Source organism: Oncorhynchus masou, chromosome 9 (genome assembly GCF_036934945.1).
Source record: "Oncorhynchus masou masou isolate Uvic2021 chromosome 9, UVic_Omas_1.1, whole genome shotgun sequence".
NCBI lineage: Eukaryota > Metazoa > Chordata > Actinopteri > Salmoniformes > Salmonidae > Oncorhynchus > Oncorhynchus masou.
This window is the reverse complement of record NC_088220.1, coordinates 28,953,560-28,974,563: the sequence shown is the minus strand read 5'-3', so window position 1 is coordinate 28,974,563 and position 21,004 is coordinate 28,953,560. Positions and strand designations below refer to the sequence as shown.

Below are 21,004 nucleotides of genomic sequence, written 5' to 3'. Positions count from 1 at the left end.
CATTACAGTACAGCATTATTCCTAAGATGTCCCCTTTTGAATAGATGGTAATGTAATTGAAAGACTAACACCTGTGTAGGTGTTCAGCTACAACGGGAATCAGCTGTGGTTGGTCTAATTGTTTTGATAGTATTTCATTTTCTAGATTTCCATACGGTATTACTGTAGAAATGTAGCAAATTTTTGTCTTATTCAATTTTGTGTTATTTTAGGTTTTGAACTTACTTTTAACAGTTTTGAAAAGAGTATGTAAACGTGCAAATTGGCCTGTAGGTACATAGAGTTTTGGTGGTGGTTGTGTCTGAGTGAGAAAATTAAAAGATGTAGTCATTGAATGCATTTTGTTCCAAAGCAATGAACAATGATCCCTAGGTTAGCTCACATAGACTGCTGTTATGCTCACTGTGTGAAGAGTTTTGAAAAAGTGACCTAAGTATTGAGAAATGGGTCCTACCGATTGTTAAAAAAAACTGTAACATATACCACTACTTTCCCCAATGCTACACATTACTTTGTCTCATGCTCTTCCACACACTTCTCACACCTAGGAACCTCCCTCCTACACACTGCTGCCACATGTCCATAAGCTTGACACCTGTAGCAACGTATTGTATTCGGCACAAAAGTTTGTACATGACAACTTATATATCGTAACATCAAGACTCAACATCAACATTCAAAAGAACAGACAACGAGTCTTCTGTTTCACCACTCATGTTACCCTGTCTGAATGGCACCAAACGATCACAAACACTAGGAATCTTCCCCTTCAGTTGGTCAGCTTTCACATTTACCTTTACCCCAGTAATCACTCATTTCAATGGTGACCTTTTCTTGAGAGCAAAACAGTTCACATCTCATGTCCTTATTTGTTTATTGCAAAGCGCCTGCTCCCTCTGACCAGCAGAAACTCAAACAATTATCTCAGGACCCTTTCTGGTTACCCTCGCAGATTCCACAGAACCCAACTCTGTTTTCACATAGCCTGAAACCACAAATGAATCAGCCAAAAGGCAAGGGTCCACTTTCTCCAAACACTTAACTCCTACTGTCACAGTCTCATCTTTATTTACATTTACATTTAAGTCATTTAGCAGACGCTCTTATCCAGAGCGACTTACTTTATCCTGACCCTCGGTGCAAACCTCGGGCTCCAAGAACTTCACCGCACCGACCACCTCTGATACTTCGACCTCATTCACTTCCATTTCTCCTCCTGTCTTCGACTCACTCTGCTTACATTTTCTACCATTCTTCTTTAACAAACCATCTCCCTTTTTTCTGCCAGTTTTAACCGACTCAAGCTCACCCTCTTCCTCCCTCTCTCCTAGACCTCCTTTGCCTCTCTTTTTCCCTCCAGTCCTCCTCCGGTTTCAAAGTATACGTCTCCTTATGATGGTGCTGACAGATATGGTGGCAGCAGGTAGCCTAGTGGTTAGAGTGTTGGGCCAGTAACCAAAAGGTTGCTAGATCAAATCCCCAAGCTCTTCTTCCCTTGAACAAGGCAGTTAACCCACTGTTACTAGGCTGTCATTGTAAATAAGGATTGGTTCTTAAACTGACATGCCTGGTTAAACTTAAAATATGGCAGCTCTGCTTCTACCTCCAAAGCAACTTTCTAATATTTTGTTTTTTTGTGTGTTATTTCTTACATTATTAGCCCAGAATATTTTTTGTGTCATTACATACAGCCAGAAATAACTTTTGGATATCAGAGCAGTGGTAACTCACCAGCATTACAACCAAGAATATGACTTTCCCAAATTGGATCCTTTGTTCGTACCCCCAGGGCATTTGAACTTATTCCAGAGACTGCTCTAAAACACCGCCGGCAGAGAAGAGGTATTTGGAGTGGACTTATAGTCCGACTCAGGAGCCGTGCACACCATCCACCACTTCTGAGTATATTACTCGCTAATATTCAGTCTCTGGATAATAAATTAGACGAGCTCAGGGTGAGGATCTCCTTCTAGAGAGACATCATGGATTGTAACATACTCTGTTTCACAGAAACACTCTTGCGATATACTGTCCCCGTCCATACAGCCAGCTGGGTTCTCAGTACATTGCGCAGACAGGAATAAAGAACTCTCCGGGAAGATGAAAGGCTGGGGTGGATGTTTCATGATTAACTACTCATGGTGTGATTGTGATAACATACATAAATTCAAGTCCTTTTGTTCACCCGACCTAGAATACCCTACAATCAAATGCCTACCATATTACCTCCCATGAGAATTATCTTCCGTTATAGTCACAGCTGTGTACATTCCCCTTCAAGCCGATTCCACAATGGCCCACAAAGAACTACACTGGACTTTATGCAAACTGGTATCCATATATCCTGAGGCCGATTTTATTGTAGCTGGGGATTTTAACCAAGCAAATTTTAGAAATGGCCGACGTGAGTAAGACATTTAAGTGTGTTAACCCTCACAAGGCTGCCTCAGAGCATGCACAAACCAGACATATTCAATCAAATCAAATCAAATTGTATTTGTCACACACATGGTTAGCAGATGTTAACGCGAGTGTAGCGAAATGCTTGTGCTTCTAGTTCTGACAATAATAACAGTAATAACCAACGAGTAATCTCACCTAACAGTTTCACAACAACTACATTATACACACAAGTGTAAAGGGATGAAGAATATGTACATAAAGATATATGAATGAGTGATGGTACAGAATAGCATAGGCAAGATGCAGTAGATGGTATAAAGTACAGTATATACATATGAGATGAGTATTGTAGAGTATGTAAACATATAAAAGTGGCATTGTTTAAAGTGGCTAGTGATACATGTATTACATAAAGATGGCAAGATGCAGTAGATGGTATAGTGGCTAGTATAGAGGCTAGTGATACATTTTTACATCAAATTTTCCATTATTAAAGTGGCTGGAGTTGAGTCAGTGTGTTGGCAGCAGCCACTCAATGTTAGTGATGGCTGTTTAACAGTCTGATGGCCTTGAGATAAAAGCTGTTTTTCAGTCTCTCGGTCCCTGCTTTGATGCACCTGTACTGACCTCGCCTTCTGGATGATAGCGGGGTGAACAGGCAGTGGCTCAGGTGGTTGTTGTCCTTGATGATCTTTATGGCCTTCCTGTGACATCGGGTGGTGTAGGTGTCCTGGAGGGCAGGTAGTTTGCCCCCGGTGATGCGTTGTGCAGATCTCATACCCTCTGGAGAGCCTTACGGTTGTGGGTGGAGCAGTTTCCGTACCAGGTGGTGATACAGCCCAACAGGATGCTCTCGATTGTGCATCTGTAAAAGTTTGTGAGTGCTTTTGGTGACAAGCCAAATTTCTTCAGCCTCCTGGGATTGAAGAGGCGCTGCTGCGCCTTCTTCACCACACTCTCTTTGTGGGTGAACCAATTGAGGTTGTCTGTGATGTGTACGCCGAGGAACTTAAAATTACCCTCTCCACTACTGTCCCGTCGATGTGGATAGGGAGTGCTTTCTCTGCTGTTTCCTGAAGTCCGCGATCATCTCCTTTGTTTTGAAGAGGTTGAGTGTGAGGTTATTTTCCTGACACCACACTCCGAGGGCCCTCACCTCCTCCCTGTAGGCCGTCTCGTCATTGTTGGTAATCAAGCCTACCACTGTAGTGTCGTCTGCAAACTTGATGATTGAGTTGGAGGTGTGCATGGCCATGCAGTCGTAGGTGAACAGGGAGTAGAGGAGAGGGCCCAGAATGCACCCTTGTTGGGCCCCAGTGTAGAGGATCAGCGGGGTGGAGATGTTGTTACCTACCCTCACCACCTGGGGGCGGCCCGTCAGGAAGTCCAGTACCCAGTTGCGCAGGGCGGGGTCAAGACCCAGGGTCTCGAGCTTGATGACGAGTTTAGAGGGTACTATGGTGTTAATGCTGAGCTGTAGTCGATGAGCAGCATTCTTACATAGGTATTCCTCTTGTCCAGATGGGTTAGGGCAGTGTGTAGTGTGATTGCGATTGCGTCATCTGTGGACCTGTTGAGGCGGTAAGCAAATTGGAGTGGGTCTAGGGTGTCAGGTAGGGTGGAGGTGATATGGTCCTTGACTAGTCTCTCAAAGCACTTCATGATGACGGAAGTGAGTGCTACGGGGCGGTAGTTGTTTAGCTCAGTTACCTTAGCTTTCTTGAGAACAGGAACAATGGTGGCCCTCTTGAAGCATGTGGGAACAGCAGACTGGCTCGGGTCTGGGGTAAGGATTGATTCAATATGTCCGAAACACACCAGCCAGCTGGTTTGCGCATTCTCTGAGGACACGGCTGGGGATGCCGTCTGGGCCTGCAGTCTTGCGAACACGTTTAAATGTTTTACTCACATCGGCTGCAGTGAAGGAGAGTCCGCAGGTTTTGGTAGCGGGCCGTATAAGTGGCACTGTATTGTCCTCAAAGCGAGCAAAGAGGTTGTTTAGTCCGTCTGGTAAGCAAGACATCCTGGACCGCGACGGGGCTGGTTTTCTTTTTGTAATCAGTGATTGACTGTAGACCCTGCCACATACCTCTTGTGTCTGAGCCGTTGAATTGCGACTCTACTTTGTCTCTATACTGACGCTTAGCTTGTTTGATTGCCCTGCGGAGGGAATAGCTACACAGTTTGTATTCGGTCATGTTTCTGGTCACCTTGCCCTGATTAAAAGCAGTGGTTCGCGCTTTCAGTTTTGGGGGAATGCTGCCATGTATCCACGGTTTCCGGTTTAGGAAGGTTTTAATAGTTACTATGGGTACGACATCATCGATGCACTTGCTAATAAACTCGCTCACAGAATCAGTGTATTCGTCGATGTTGTTGTTTGACGCAATGCGGAACATATCCCAGTCCACGTGATCGAAGCAATCTTGAAGCGTGGAATTAGATTGGTCGGACAGGCGTTGAACAGACCTGAGCGCGGAAGCTTCCTTTTTCAGTCTCTGTCTATAGGCTGGAAGCAACAGAATGGATTCGTGGTCAGCTTTTCCGAAAGGAGGACGGGGGAGGGCCTTACATGCGTCGCGGGAGTTAGAATAACAATGATCCAGGGTTTTACCAGCCCTGGTTGCACAATCGATATGCTAATAGAATTTAGGGAGTCTTGTTTTCAGATTAGCCTTGTTAAAATCCCCAGCTACAATGAATGCAGCCTCAGGATATGTGCTTTCCAGTTTACATAGAGTCAAATAAAGTTAGTTCAGGGCCATTGACGTGTCTGCTTGGGGGGAATATATGCGGCTGTGATTATAATCGAAGAGAATTCTCTTGGTAGATAATGCGGTCGACATTTGATTTTGAGGAATTGTAAGTCAGGTCAAGAAAAGGATTTGAGTTCCTGTATGTTGTTATGATCACACCACGTCTCGTTAATCACAAGGCATACACCCCCACCCCTCTTCTTACCAGAAAGATGCTTGTTTCTGTTGGTGCAATGCGTGAAGAAACCAGGTGGCTGTACCGACTCCGATTGCATGTCTCGAGTGAGCCATGTTTCCGTGAAGCAAAGAACGTTACAGTCTCTTATGTCTCTCTGGAATGCTACCCTTGCTCGGATTTCATCAACCTTGTTGTCAAGAGACTGGACATTGGCGAGTAGTATGCTCAGGAGCGGTGCACAATGTGCCCGTCTACGGAGCCTGACCAGAAGACTGCTTCGTCTGCCCCTTTTACAGGGCGTCGTTGTTTGGGTTCGCCAGGCTGGGATCCGATCCATTGTCCCGGGTGGTGGGAAAAATACAGGATCCGCTTCGGGAATGTCGTATTCCTGGTTGTAATGATTGTGAGTTGACGTTGCTCTTACATCCAGTAGTTTCTCCCGACTGTATGTAATAACACCTAAGATTACCTGGGGTACCAATGTAAGAAATAACACATAAAAAACTAAATACTGCATAGTTTCCTAGGAACGCGAAGCGAGGTGGCCATCTCTGTCGGCGCCAGAAGTTAATCTCTCCCTATCCCATTCTGCTGTCCCCACTTGCTTGAAGATGTCCGCCATTGTTCCTGTACCCAAGAAAGCAAAAGTAACTGAACTAAATGACTAGTAGCACTCACTTCTGTCATCCTGAAGTGCTTTAAGAGGCTAGTTAAGGATCATATCACCTGTACCTTATCTGACACCCTAGACACACTTCAACTTGAGTACCACAACCAAGAGATCCACAGACGATGCAATCGCCTTCGCACTGCACACTGCCCTATCCCATCTGGACAGGACGAATACCTGTGTAAGATTGCTGTTCATTGACTATAGCTCAGCATTCAACACCATAGTAGCTTCAAGTTCCTTGATGTCCACATCACCAATAAACTAACATGGTCCAAGCACACCAAGACAATTGTGAATTGAGCACAACAAAACCTATACCACCTCAGGAGACTGAGAAGATTTGTCATGGGTCCTCAGATCCTCAAAATGCACCATCGAGAGCATCCTGACTGGTTGCATCACTGCCTGATATGGAAACTGCTCAGCATCCGACCGTAAGGCACTACAGAGGGTAGTGCGTACGGCCCAGTACATCACTGGGGCCAAGCTTCCTGCCATCCAGGACCTCTATACCCAGCAGTGTCAGAGGAAGGCCCTAACAATTGTCAAAGACTCCAGCCACCGTAGTCCTAGACTGTTAGCTACTGCACGGCAAGCGGTACCGGAGCGCCAAGTCTAGGTCCTAGAGGGTTCTAAACAGCTCCTACACCCAAGCCATAAGACTCCTGAACATCTATTCACATGTCTACCCAGACTAGTTGTATTGCCCCCCCCCCCCCAATTTACACCGCTGCTACTCTCTGTTGTTATCATCTAAGCATAGTCACTTTAATAACTCTACCTACATGTGCATATTTCCTCAATTACCTCAACTAACCGGTACCCCCTGTATATAGCCTCGCTATTGTTATTTTACTGCTGTTCTTTAATTATTTGTTACTTTTGTTTCTTTTGTTTCTTTTCTTAAACAGCATTGTTGGTTAGGGATTGTAAGGGCTTGCCACCTCACGCTTGCCTTCCATCTTTGAGAACATGTATTTCCATTGTTAGAGCAGTCACTCGAATATCTTGTCAATATAATAGAGAATCTTTGTTCCTAGCCAGTGAAACTAGCATTCCAGTCACCATTGACACATCTTCTATTGAGTCTGTGTTAATTGTAAATATCCTGAATATAATTTACCCGTTTTATATGGATCCTCGTTGAATATTACACAAATGCTTGTAAACATTGAGTTGCTGTAATAGCCCTTGGTGTTGCAGGCCCTTGTTGAAACTGTAGTTCTACCTTTTGTGGCAGTCTAAGCCTGGTAGCCTGCAGCCTTGTTGTATTTATATTTGACTTGTGATTCATTGTTAATAAATGAAATTGTGATTTTTCATACTGTTTTTGTTTTTTATAGAATTATATTCTCTAGAGTCTGACTCTGAGTGAGAGAGTGGCTCTTTCTGTACAGTTTAATGAGGAACTAGCTGTGCTTTTCTTTTATTGGCTTAATGGGTTGCCCCCTTAGACAGCTTGGAGCACATCCTGGAAACACACACACACACACACACACACACACACACACACACACACACACACACACACACACACACACACACACACACACACACACACACACACACACACACACACACACACACACACACACACACACACACACACACACACACACACACACACACACACACACACACACACACACACACAAAACATATACATGTACATGATGCATGCATGGTGTTTTGCAGGTGTATATGTGTGTGTCACATTTCAAAGGGTCCATTACTGAACACTGGGTTTCCTGGCAGTGACTAGGTCCCTTTGGAAACAGCAGGCCCCTTGGCCCTATGTTACTGGTGTTGTGGATGGAACAATTCTCTGTGCCGCTGTCTCGGGTTAACACTGGGGGGATTCTATTATGCTGAGCAGCGGGGCACGGGGCATTGACCCATCACGTCCTCAGGCAAAAGCGGGGAGGGAGGAGCTTCCTTCTACCATCGAACAGTAATCTGTGCCTCTCTGCCATTTTTGTCAACAAGGCAGCATGGTGGATTGTACAGAAACATGCAAAATCTCTTTTCCATAAAATAAATGATTTAATTTTCTAACTAGGTTTCATTGGGAAGGCAGATAAAGCATTTTTATCCAAAGCAATCCCTTTTGCATGGGAAAAACAGAATCCTAGTAATTAATACATGTGCTTAATTACATCACTTTTGTTTTGAGCTGACTTCAGGCCAAAGATGATGGATTTACTGACAAGATGCATGTCTCTCCGCCCAACAATTGGTGTTTTTGGATTGTTGGATACATCTCATTATTGTAATCCTGTTTTGAATGTTCGATGAGGATTGTTGACATCAACCGCCTGTATTTAATGGAGAGAGATGCTAAGCCTCATGTCATGAAAATTCATAGCCACAGTGCTGTATTGGTGGGTATACCCAGGTCAGTGGGAATTGCGTATACTCACTTCTTAAAGGCGCTGAATGGTCAATCCAACGTCTGCATGGCCGTACAACATTTACGGTAATACGGCCTCTGCAGAGGTCCGGACATTCATATTGTTGCGCTTCGTAGAACAGTGCAGAACAGTGCAGAACAGTGCAGAGCAGTGCAGAACAGTGCAGAACAGTGCATAGCAGTGCAGAACATTGCAGAACAGTGCAGAACAGTGCAGAGCAGTGCAGAACAGTGCAGAACAGTGCAGAGCAGTGCAGAGCAGTCCAGAACAGTGCAGAACAGTGCAGAGCAGTGCAGAACACTGCAGAACAGTGCAGAGCAGTGCAGAACTGTTGTGAAGGAAGTTGTCAAGGAAGTGAGTTTGTGTTGATATAGGACCTTCCGCCCTCACCTACCATCAACCAATCATCTCAATGCTGAGCTCTTTGGAGCCATCCGCCTTGTTACACAATTTGAGAGGTGCACAGCAATGCGGTATAGAGCACCTTTCCCACCCATCCACCTTCCTGCACCCATCCCTCCCCTATACAGCCATCCCTGCCACCCCTACCTTCCCACCTCTCCACTTTCCCCAACCCGTCCCTTCCCTATACACCCGTCCCTTCTACCCCTCCACCTTCCCCACCCCTCCACCTTCCCCCAACCCATCCCTCCCTTATACACCAATCCCTCCCACTCCTCTACCTTCCACAACTCTCCCACCCCTCCACCTTACCCATCCCTTGTGGGAGGAGAACACTCGGACCCAGAGTGGGTTGAGGAAAGGTTCCGTATTGATAGGGAAAAACAGAAGACCATGCTGAATTTTGAGTGTGCTGAGGTGAACAGGTGTGGTGTGGTGAACAGGTGTGATGTGGTGACCAGGTGTGGTGTGGTGAACAGGTGTGGTGTGGTGAACAGGTGTGATGTGGTGACCAGGTGTGGTGTGGTGAACAGGTGTGGTGTGCTGAAGAGGTGTGGTGTGCTGGACAGGTGTGGTGTGGTGAACAGGTGTGGTGTGCTGAACAGGTGTGGTGTGGTGAACAGGTGTGGTGAACAGGTGTGATGTGGTGAACAGGTGTGGTGTGCTGAACAGGTGTGGTGTGGTGAACAGGTGTGGTGTGGTGAACAGGTGTGGTGTGGTGATCAGGTGTGGTGTGGTGAACAGGTGTGGTGTGGTGAACAGGTGTGGTGTGGTGAACAGGCTGCAAAAATCAGAAACTTTCTGTCCAAAAACTTATGCAGAAAAATTAATCCATGCTTTTGTTACTTCTAGGTTAGACTACTGCAATGCTCTACTTTCCGGCTACCCGGATAAAGCACTAAATAAACTTCAGTTAGTGCTAAATACGGCTGCTAGAATCCTGACTAGAGCCCCCAAAATGTATCACATTACTCCAGTGCTAGCCTCCCTACACTGGCTGCCTGTTAAGGCAGGGCTGATTTCAAGGTGTTACTGCTAACCTACAAAGCATTACATGGGCTTGCTCCTACCTATCTTTCCGATTTGGTCCTGCCGTACATACCTACACGTACGCTACGTCACAAGACGCAGGCCTCCTAATTGTCCCTAGAATTTCTAAGCAAACAGCTGGAGGCAGGGCTTTCTCCTATAGAGCTCATTTTTATGGAATGGTCTGCCTACCCATGTGAGACGCACACCCGGTCTCAACCTTTAAGGCTTTACTGAAGAATCATCTCTTCAGTAGGTCATATGATTGAGTGTAGTCCGGCCCAGGAGTGTGAAGGTGAACGGAAAGGCTCTGGAGCAACGAACCGCCCTTGCTGTCTCTGCCTGGCCGGTTCCCCTCTCTCCACTGGGATTCTCTGCCTCTAACCCTATTACAGGGGCTGAGTCACTGGCTTACTGGTGCTCTTCCATGCCGTCCCTAGGAGGGTTGTGTCACTTGAGTGGGTTGAGTCATTGACGTGATCTTCCAGTCTGGGTTGGCACCCCCCCCCCCCTTGGGTTGTGCCATGGCGAAGATCTTTGTGGGCTACACTCGGCCTTGTCTCAGGATGGTAAGTTGGTGGTTGAAGATATCCCTCTAGAGGTGTGGGGGCTGTGCTTTGGCTAAGTGGGTGGGTTTATATCAGGCCTGTTTGGCCCTGTCCGGGGGTATCATCGGATTGGGCCACAGTGTCTCCTGACCCCTCCTGTCTCAGCCTCCAGTATTTATGCTGCAGTAGTTTGTGTCGGGGGGCTAGGGTCAGTCTGTTATATCTGGAGTACTTCTCCTGTCTTATCCGGTGTCCTGTGTGAATTTAAGTATGCTTTCTCTAATTCTCTCTTTCTCTCTTTCTTTCTCTCTCTTGGAGGACTTGAGCCCTAGGACCATGCCTCAGGACTACCTGGCATGATGACTCCTTGCTGTCCCAAGTCCACCTGGCCATGCTGCTGCTCCTGTTTCAACTGTTCTGCCTGCTATGAAACCCTGACATGTTCACTGTAAGCGCTACCTGTCCTAGACCTGCTGTTTTCAACTCTCTAGAGACAGGAGGAGCGGTAGAGATACTCTGAATGATCGGCTATGAAAAGCCAACTGACATTTACTCCTGAGGTGCTGACTTGTTGCACCCTCAACAACTACTGTGATCATTATTATTTGACCCCGCTGGTCATTTATGAACATTTTAACATCTTGGCCATGTTCTGTTATAATCTCCACCCGGCACAGCCAGAAGAGGACTGGCAACCCCTCATAGCCTGGTTCCTCTCTAGGTTTCTTCCTAGGTTTTGGCCTTTCTAGGGAGTTTTTCCTAGCCACCGTGCTTCTCCACCTGCATTCCTTGCTGTTTGGGGTTTTAGGCTGGGTTTCTGTACAGCACTTTGAGATATCAGCTGATGTAAGAAGGGCTATATAAATACATTTTATTTGATTTTGATTTGATGATTTATGAGATAAGCTTGCTTGGTAGTATCATTATTCCCGTCCTTTCAGTCTGTGTTGTTTATCAGTGCAGAGCAGGTCTGTGATAAACTGCCTCCACTGTGTTGTTTATCAGTGCAGAGCAGGTCTGTGATAAACTGTCTCCACTGTGTTGTTTATCAGTGCAGAGCAGGTCTGTGATGAACTACCTCCACTGTGTTGTTTATCAGTGCAGAGCAGGTCTGTGATGAACTACCTCCACTGTGTTGTTTATCAGTGCAGAGCAGGTCTGTGATAAACTACCTCCACTGTGTTGTTTATCAGTGCAGAGCAGGTCTGTGATGAACTACCTCCACTGTGTTGTTTATCAGTGCAGAGCAGGTCTGTGATAAACTGCCTCCACTGTGTTGTTTGTCAGTGCAGAGCAGGTCTGTGATAAACTGTCTCCACTGTGTTGCTTATCAGTGCAGAGCATGTCTGTGATAAACTACCTCCACTGTGTTGTTTATCAGTGCACAGCAGGTCTGTGATGAACTACCTCCACTGTGTTGTTTATCAGTGCAGAGCAGGTCTGTGATAAACTACCTCCACTGTGTTGTTTGTCAGTGCAGAGCAGGTCTGTGATAAACTGTCTCCACTGTGTTGCTTGTCAGTGCAGAGCAGGTCTGTGATAAACTGTCTCCACTGTGTTGCTTATCAGTGCAGAGCAGGTCTGTGATAAACTGCCTCCACTGTGTTGTTTATCAGTGCAGAGCAGGTCTGTGATAAACTGCCTCCACTGTGTTGTTTATCAGTGCAGAGCAGGTCTGTGATAAACTGCCTCCACTGTGTTGTTTATCAGTGCAGAGCAGGTCTGTGATAAACTGTCTCCACTGTGTTGCTTATCAGTGCAGAGCAGGTCTGTGATAAACTACCTCCACTGTGTTGTTTATCAGTGCAGAGCAGGTCTGTGATGAACTACCTCCACTGTGTTGTTTATCAGTGCAGAGCAGGTCTGTGATAAACTGCCTCCACTGTGTTGTTTGTCAGTGCAGAGCAGGTCTGTGATAAACTACCTCCACTGTGTTGTTTATCAGTGCAGAGCAGGTCTGTGATGAACTACCTCCACTGTGTTGTTTATCAGTGCAGAGCAGGTCTGTGATAAACTACCTCCACTGTGTTGCTTATCAGTGCAGAGCAGGTCTGTGATAACTACCTCCACTGTGTTGTTTATCAGTGCAGAGCAGGTCTGTGATAAACTACCTCCACTGTGTTGTTTATCAGTGCAGAGCAGGTCTGTGATAAACTACCTCCACTGTGTTGTTTATCAGTGCAGAGCAGGTCTGTGATGAACTACCTCCACTGTGTTGTTTATCAGTGCAGAGCAGGTCTGTGATAAACTACCTCCACTGTGCCTCAATGTGGAGTATCTGTTTATAGTGTGTATGGTTTGTTTTATTGTATGTGTGTGTGTGTGTGTGTGTGTGTGTGTGTGTGTGTGTGTGTGTGTGTGTGTGTGTGTGGGGGTGTGTGCATGTGTGTGAGGGAGAGAGAGGGACTGAGAGAGCGTGTGTTTGCATAGTGTTGTGAATAAGCCTCACAACTCACACAGTTCTTGATAAACAGTCGCACTAATAGCATTTAAATCGTTGTCGATGTGTGCAGAGGGTCCCTGGTTCGAGCCCAGGTAGGGGAGAGGAGAGGGACGGAAGCTATACTGTTACATAAGCATGCTAGCGAGCAGTGTATTCTCTTTCCCCATGAGTGTTAGCATGCTAACGAGCAGGATTTTCTCTTTCCCCCTGAGCGTTAGCAAGCTAAGCGTCAGTATAGAGACAAAGTAGAGTCTCAATTCAACGGCTCAGACACAAGAGGTATGTGGCAGGGTCTACAGTCAATCACGGACTATAAGAATAAATCCAGCTCAGTCACGGACCAGGATGTCTTGCTCCCAGGCAGACTAAATAACTTTTTTTGCCCGCTTTGAGGACAATACAGTGCCACTGACACGGCCTGCAACGGAAACATGCGGTCTCTCCTTCACTGCAGCCGAGGTGAGTAAAACATTTAAACGTGTTAACCCCCGCAAGGCTGCAGGCCCAGACGGCATCCCCAGCCGCGCACTCAGAGCATGCGCAGACCAGCTGGCTGGTGTGTTTACGGACATATTCAATCAATCCCTATACCAGTCTGCTGTTCCCACATGCTTCAAAAGGGCCACCATTGTTCCTGTTCCCAAGAAAGCTAAGGTAACTGAGCTAAACGACTACCGCCCCGTAGCACTCACTTCCGTCATCATGAAGTGCTTTCAGAGACTAGTCAAGGACCATATCACCTCCACCCTACCTGACACCCTAGACCCACTCCAATTTGCTTACCGCCCAAATAGGTCCACAGATGACGCAATCTCAACCACACTGCATACTGCCCTAACCCATCTGGACAAGAGGAATACCTATGTGAGAATGCTGTTCATCGACTACAGCTCGGCATTTAACACCATAGTACCCTCCAAGCTCGTCATCAAGCTCGAGACCCTGGGTCTCGACCCCGCCCTGTGCAACTGGGTACTGGACTTCCTGACGGGCCGCCCCCAGGTGGTGAGGGTAGGCAACAACATCTCCACCCCGCTGATCCTCAACACTGGGGCCCCACAAGGGTGCGTTCTGAGCCCTCTCCTGTACTCCCTGTTCACCCACGACTGCGCGGCAACGCACGCCTCCAACTCAATCATCAAGTTTGCGGACGACACAACAGTGGTAGGCTTGATTACCAACAACGACGAGACGGCCTACAGGGAGGAGGTGAGGGCCCTCGGAGTGTGGTGTCAGGACAATAACCTCACACTCAACGTCAACAAAACTAAGGAGATGATTGTGGACTTCAGGAAACAGCAGAGGGAACACCACCCCCCTATCCACATCAATGGAACAGTAGTGGAGAGGGTAGTAAGTTTTAAGTTCCTCGGCATACACATCACAGACAAACTGAATTGGTCCACTCACACAGACAGCATCGTGAAGAAGGCGCAGCAGCGCCTCTTCAACCTCAGGAGGCTGAAAAAAGCACTCACAAACTTCTACAGATGCACAATCGAGAGCATCCTGGCGGGCTGTATCCCCGCTTTGTACGGCAACTGCTCCGCCTACAACCGTAAGGCTCTCCAGAGGGTAGTGAGGTCTGCACAACGTATCACCGGGGGCAAACTACCTGCCCTCCAGGACACCTACACCACCCGATGTTACAGGAAGGCCACAAAGATCATCAAGGACAACACCCACCCGAGCCACTGCCTGTTCACCCCGCTATCATCCAGAAGGCGAGGTCAGTACAGGTGCATCAAAGCAGGGACCGAGAGACTGAAAAACAGCTTCTATCTCAAGGCCATCAGACTGTTAAACAGCCACCACTAACATTGAGTTGCTGCTGCCAACATACTGACTCAACTCCAGCCACTTTAATGATGGAAAAATGGACGTAAAAAATGTATCACTAGCCACTTTAAACAATGCCACTTAATATAATGTTTACATACCCTACATTACTCATCTCATATGTATATACTGTACTCTATACCATCTACTGCACCTTGCCATCTTTATGTAATACATGTATCACTAGCCACTTTAAACCCTACATTATTCATCTCATATGTATACGTATATACTGTACTCTATCATCTACTCCATCCTTATGTAATACATGTATCACTAGCCTCTTTAACTATGCCACTTTGTTTACATACTCATCTCATATGTATATACTGTACTCGATACCATCTACTGTATCTTGCCTATGCTGCTCTGCACCATCACTCATTCATATCTGATGTACATATTCTTTATCCCCTTACACTGTGTATAAGAAATTAGTTTTGGAATTGTTAGTTAGATTACTTGTTGGTTATTACTGCATTGTCGGAACTGGAAGCACAAGCATTTCTCTACACTCGCATTAACATCTGCTAACCATGTGTATGTGACAAATAAAATTTGATTTGATTTGATTTGTATTCTCTTTTCCCCTGAGTGTTAGCATGCTAACTAGCAGTGTATTCTCTTTCCCCCTGAGTGTTAGCATGCTAACGAGCAGTGTATTCTCTTTCCCCCTGAGTATTAGCATGCTAGCGAGCAATGTATTGTTGCTAACATCTGGGATGTTGTGGTTTGAATAATCGCTATAAAGGGATGGGCATCCTAGTTATTTTTACATCAGGTTTTAAAGCGTGTCAGTGGTTGTTATTTCATTTCTGGTGGGGTGGGGGGTTTGAGTCCCCTTGATGTAAATGTCATTGTGGAGGGATGCCCTTTTAAAATGTTTATGTTCTACCCCTCATCCCCCCCTTCTCTGCAATTTTCCTCTTTCCCTGTTAAATGTTGACCCTTCACAGAACTCTCATACAGTACTTCTCTCCTTTTAGGAAAGTGTTTCATATACACAAACAAAGCATTAACCAGTAACCCTGAACCCTGTGTCTGGATTATTTGTTGTTGTTTGGATATTTATATGTTTGTATTTATTTAGGCCGCAGTTTTCTCTCAATAAGTGTCTCTCTCTTTCCTCTCTTTTCAATATTTGTCAGCTCCCAAACATGGAGAAGAACTTACCGGTGAAGAGTTCTTTGAGAGAGTAAGTATACGGAGAGAGAAGATCACAATGACACTGAGACAGATATAATGGACGGTTGAAATCAAAATATAAAGGCTGATATTCATACAATGCAGAAATAATGAACATCCATCTCATCTTCGCATTCAAATATGACTCACTGACGTGAAAATATCTGCATTTAAAAGTCTACATATTTCCCAGAAGACCTCTGTATAGAGAACATGAAAGGTCACAGGCTGATTGTTGACATTGCTACTCAGAGATTTGTTGTTGCTATGGTTGTGAGGGTGAATGGTCTTTGAGATGGAAATTAAGTATTGTCTTCTCTGAATAGGACAATGTGTTTTGGTGTGTGTTGTGTCGGTGTGTCTGGGATGTATAAACTGGTGTTATTCTCGTGGTAAAAGACGTGTCGTTCACACTCCATTAGTTTCTCTGTCACACACACACACATCGACAGGTGTTCCTCTCATGTTTTGTCTCGCAGGTGATGAGGGAAACTAACAGACAAGTGAAATGACCATCCAAGCTGAAAATAGCCCCCAAGTCAAAGAACGGTGATTTCAGACCAACTGACACCTCCATACTCAGACACCCTGTCTCAGACTGTCTCAACCTGTCTCAGTCTGTCTCAACCTGTCTCAGTCTGTCTCAGTCTGTCTCAACCTGTCTCAGTCTGTCTCAACCTGTCTCAGTCTGTCTCAGTCTGTCTCAACCTGTCTCAGTCTGTCTCAGTCTGTCTCAACCTGTCTCAACCTGTCTCAGTCTGTCTCAGTCTGTCTCAGTCTGTCTCAAACTGTCTCAAACTGTCTCAGCCTGTCTCAGTCTGTCTCACCTGTCTGTCAACCTGTCTCAACCTGTCTCAGTCTGTCTCAAACTGTCTCAACCTGTCTCAGTCTGTCTCAGTCTGTCTCAACCTGTCTCAGTCTGTCTCAACCTGTCTCAGTCTGTCTCAGTCTGTCTCAGTCTGTCTCAAACTGTCTCAACCTGTCTCAGTCTGTCTCAACCTGTCTCAACCTGTCTCAACCTGTCTCAGTCTGTCTCAAACTGTCTCAACCTGTCTCAGTCTGTCTCAACCTGTCTCAGTCTGTCTCAGTCTGTCTCAACCTGTCTCAGTCTGTCTCAACCTGTCTCAGTCTGTCTCAAACTGTCTCAACCTGTCTCAGTCAGTCTCAACCTGTCTCAGTCTGTCTCAGTCTGTCTCAACCTGTCTCAACCTGTCTCAGTCTGTCTCAGTCTGTCTCAAACTGTCTCAGTCTGTCTCAATCTCCTGTACAACTTGATATTTTATACAACACTAAAGATTTACCAGAGTCTGCCAGCTGCTACATATATTTTAGATTAATTTCTGCCTTGTACTGTATACAAAAGATCCCCATGAGAAAGTGGAAGGCAAGCGTGGCAATGTTCTAGTGGCCAAACATAAGATTCTAGAACTTCTGGAGACAAAGTAAATGTCCTAAACTGAGATATAATCCTATATACCTAACATGTAATGTAGCCAAATAAACCAACTATATACGGTTAGTAAAACCCACATCTTTTCCTGAGTCAGGTCAACAAGGTGACCCTGAAAATGGATGTGGCTCACACAGAGAACTCCCATGTGATCAGGAAAGGGTGCGGGAACATCAAGAAGGTGATGGAGATGACATCATGCCACATCCACTTCCCTGACTCCAACAGACACAATGCTACCGGAGAGAAGAACAACCTGCAACTGTTCCTTAGCAACTCTCTCTCAGCAACTAGGTACAGCCTGTTAGTAGCTGTGTATTGTCCCTTAGCACCAGAGGGTGATACTACAAAGCAGGATCAATGAGTTAACCAGCTAATTTGCGTAAATATTCTGAAATAGCTTTTAATTTTTTTGAAAGATAACCTTGAACTAATTGTCTCAATAACCAAAAGCACATATCTAAATTTAGCTTTCATAATAAACCAGAAAATCAATAGTTATTCATGGTTGTTTATCAAAGTTAGCTGGCTGACTCTGATCCTGCTTTGTAGAACACCCTTCAGGTAGACTCCGTTAGTTGTTGTCCTTCAGCAACTTTATTTTGTTTCTCCCTCATCTCTCTCTACCTCCCCTGTCCAGGTGTCCATCATTGTGCCTGTCCAAGGGATGGAGGCAACCAGGAAGAGGATATGAGTGAGAGTTTCTAATGTAACATCTTAATGCATGGATGGCCTTTATTTCACATTATGTATGTGATCTATACATCATCATGACCTCTCACCCCTCTCTCCTCTCTACCCCTCAGGGTCTCCGGCCTCTGGTGTTAACCTTTGACCTCCTGGTGACATTGGTACCCCAGGCACTGCTGAATGCAGTGTTGCCGGTCATCCAGCAGGTGGAACAGGTTCTGGGGATCAGCGTGAGCTTCAGGGCTCAGCCCAGACAGCAGCTGTGGTCAGAGGACTGCAGGGCAGCACTGCCGCCATCAAGGTCAGAGTCTCACAGATACATTGCATTCGGTAAGTATACAGACCCCTTGACTTTTTCCACATTTTGTTACGTTACAGCCTCATAGTAAAATGTTTAAAATAATATTTATCCCTCATCAATCTACACACAATATCCCATAATGACAAAGCGAAAATAGTTATTTTTTATTTTGCAAATGAAATAAAGAAAACCGAAATACCTTATTTTCATAAGTATTCAGACCCTTTGCTATGAGACTCGAAATTGAGCTAAGGTGCATCCCGTTTCCATTGATCATCCTTGAGATGTTTCTTCGACTTTATTGGAGTCCACCTGTGGTAAATTAAATTGTTTGGACATGATTTAGAAAAGCACACACATGTCTATATAAGGTCCCACAGTTGACAGTGCATGTCAGAGTAAAAACCAAGCCATGTGTCACGAATCTCGCCGAGGATGGTGCCTCTTCCTGTTCGGGCGGGGCTCGGCGGTCGTCGTCTCCGGCCTATTAGCTGCCATCGATTCCCTTTCCGTTTGTTTTTGGTTATTGGTTAATTGGGTACACCTGTTTTGTATTAGGGTTTGTTTGTAGGGTATTTAAGGGCACTAGGCCCGCTGGGTATTTGTGCCGGCTTGTTTTTTGTTACTCTGTGTTGGATGGTGTTATTTTGTTCATATCCTTATTCGCCGGACTATTTCTGTCCTATTGTTTGGACTGGCAACTTATATACGCACTGTGTGTTGGCGTAACCGTTTTTGTTGCGCTGGGGAATAAATTTGACAAAACGACTGAACCCTGCTCTCTGCGCCTGATTCCACCCACCACTCCTAGTTGTCGTAACAGAAGCCCGCACCACTGAAAATGGAGTCAGCAGGAGCAGCGACCACCCCTCTCCCCACTATGGAGGAGCGCGTCCATCACCACACAGCTGTCCTCCATCGGATCGGTACAGCGATGGACCAGATGATGGAGAGGATGGAGCAATGGGAGATGAGTGGTCAACCGACATCTACCACAGCCTCCCCACTGCCGACACCACCTACTCTACCTACGTCGTCCTCTATGTCCAGCGCACTGCGTCTCTCCCCCCCAGGGAGTACGATGGAGCGGCGGCTGGGTGCCAGGGATTTTTGCTCCAGCTAGAGCTCTACCTGGCTACCGTGCGTCCGGCTCCCTCGGGTGAGGAGAGTGTGAGCCTCCTCGTCTCCTGTCTAACGGGCAGGGCCCTGGACTGGGCTAACTCGGTCTGGAACAGTCCGGACTCGGCTCGGGACAATTACCTGGAGTTCACCCGTCGTTTCCGAGCTGTGTTCGACCACCAACCAGAGGGTAAAGCGGCGGGTGAGCAACTGTTCCACCTCAGACAGGAGACGAGGAGTTGGAGTTCAGGACCCTAGCTGCTGGTGCTGGGTGGAATGACAGGGCCCTGATGGACCATTACCGGTCTAGTCTCCGGGAGGACGTCCGCCGGGAGCTAGCTTGCAGGGACACAACTCTCTCCCTGGATGAACTAATAGACATGTCTAGACACACTTCGGACCGGTGCTGGAGGAGTTCCTCTGGGAGTCGAGATGGTCGGCGGAACACTCCTCGGCCACCCCAGGTGAGTAAGCACCAAACTCACCCAGAGCTCCCTGTTGGTCACATATTTTTGTTAATTTTTTCCCCTGCGTTTTCCCCTCTCTTCAGCATAAGGCGCTAGTCGATTCAGGCGCAGCTGGGAGTTTTATGGATCGCGGACTCGCCCGTAAATTGGGTAGACCCACCTGTCCCCGTGCACTCCTTAGATAGCCGACCATTAGGGTCAGGGCTGGTCAGGGAGGCCACGATTCTGCTGGACATGGTAACGCAGGGGAATCATAGGGAGAGGATCAGTTTCTACCTTATTGATTCACCTGGGTTTCCAGTGGTGTTGGGGGTTCCCTGGCTGGCTATTCACAATCCCCTTATTTCCTGGAAACAGGGGGCTCTTAAGGGGTGGTCAGACGAGTGTTCAGATAGGTGTATAGGAGTTTCCATCGGTGCCACGACGGTGGAGAGTCCAGACCAGGTTTCCACCGTGCGCATTCCCCCAGAATATGCCGATTTGGCTATCACTTTTAGTAAGAAGAGAGCGACCAAATTACCACCCCATCGACGGTGGGATTGCGTGATAAACCTCCTGGAGAACGCTGCACTTCCCCAGAGTCACGTGTACCCACTGTCACAGGAGGAGACGCTGGCTATGGAGACATATGTCACGGAAGCTCTGAGACAGGGGTACATTTGGCCCTCCATGTCACCCGTCTCCTCGAGTTTCTTTTTTGTGAGGAAAAAGGAGTGAGGTCTGCGTCCGTGCATTGATTATTGAGGTCTCAATTTGATCACAGTGGGTTTTAGTTATCCGCTACCTCTCATCGCTACGGCGGTGGAATCATTCTACGGAGCGCGTTTCTTCAGAAAACTGGACCTCAGGAGCGCGTATAATCTGATGCGTATTTGGGGAGGAGATGAGTGGAAAACAGCGTTTAGTACCACATCAGGCCACTATGAGTACCTCGTCATGCCGTATGGGTTGAGGAATGCTCCAGCCATCTTCCAATCCTTTGTAGATGAGATTCTCAAGGACTTGCACGGGCAGGGTGTGGTAGTCTATATTGATGACATCTTGATTTATTCTACCACATGTTTCCCTGGTGCGCAAGGTTCTTGGGCGACTGCTGGAGCATGACCTATA

At 46.5% G+C, this 21,004-nt stretch overlaps 1 pseudogene; it reads left to right on the top strand.

Annotated features, from left to right (window-relative positions):
• The first annotated feature begins 2,395 nt into the window (after nt 1–2,395).
• The window catches only part of LOC135544981 (protein bicaudal C homolog 1-B-like), a 34,678-nt pseudogene continuing 16,069 nt past the window's right edge, over nt 2,396–21,004 (top strand).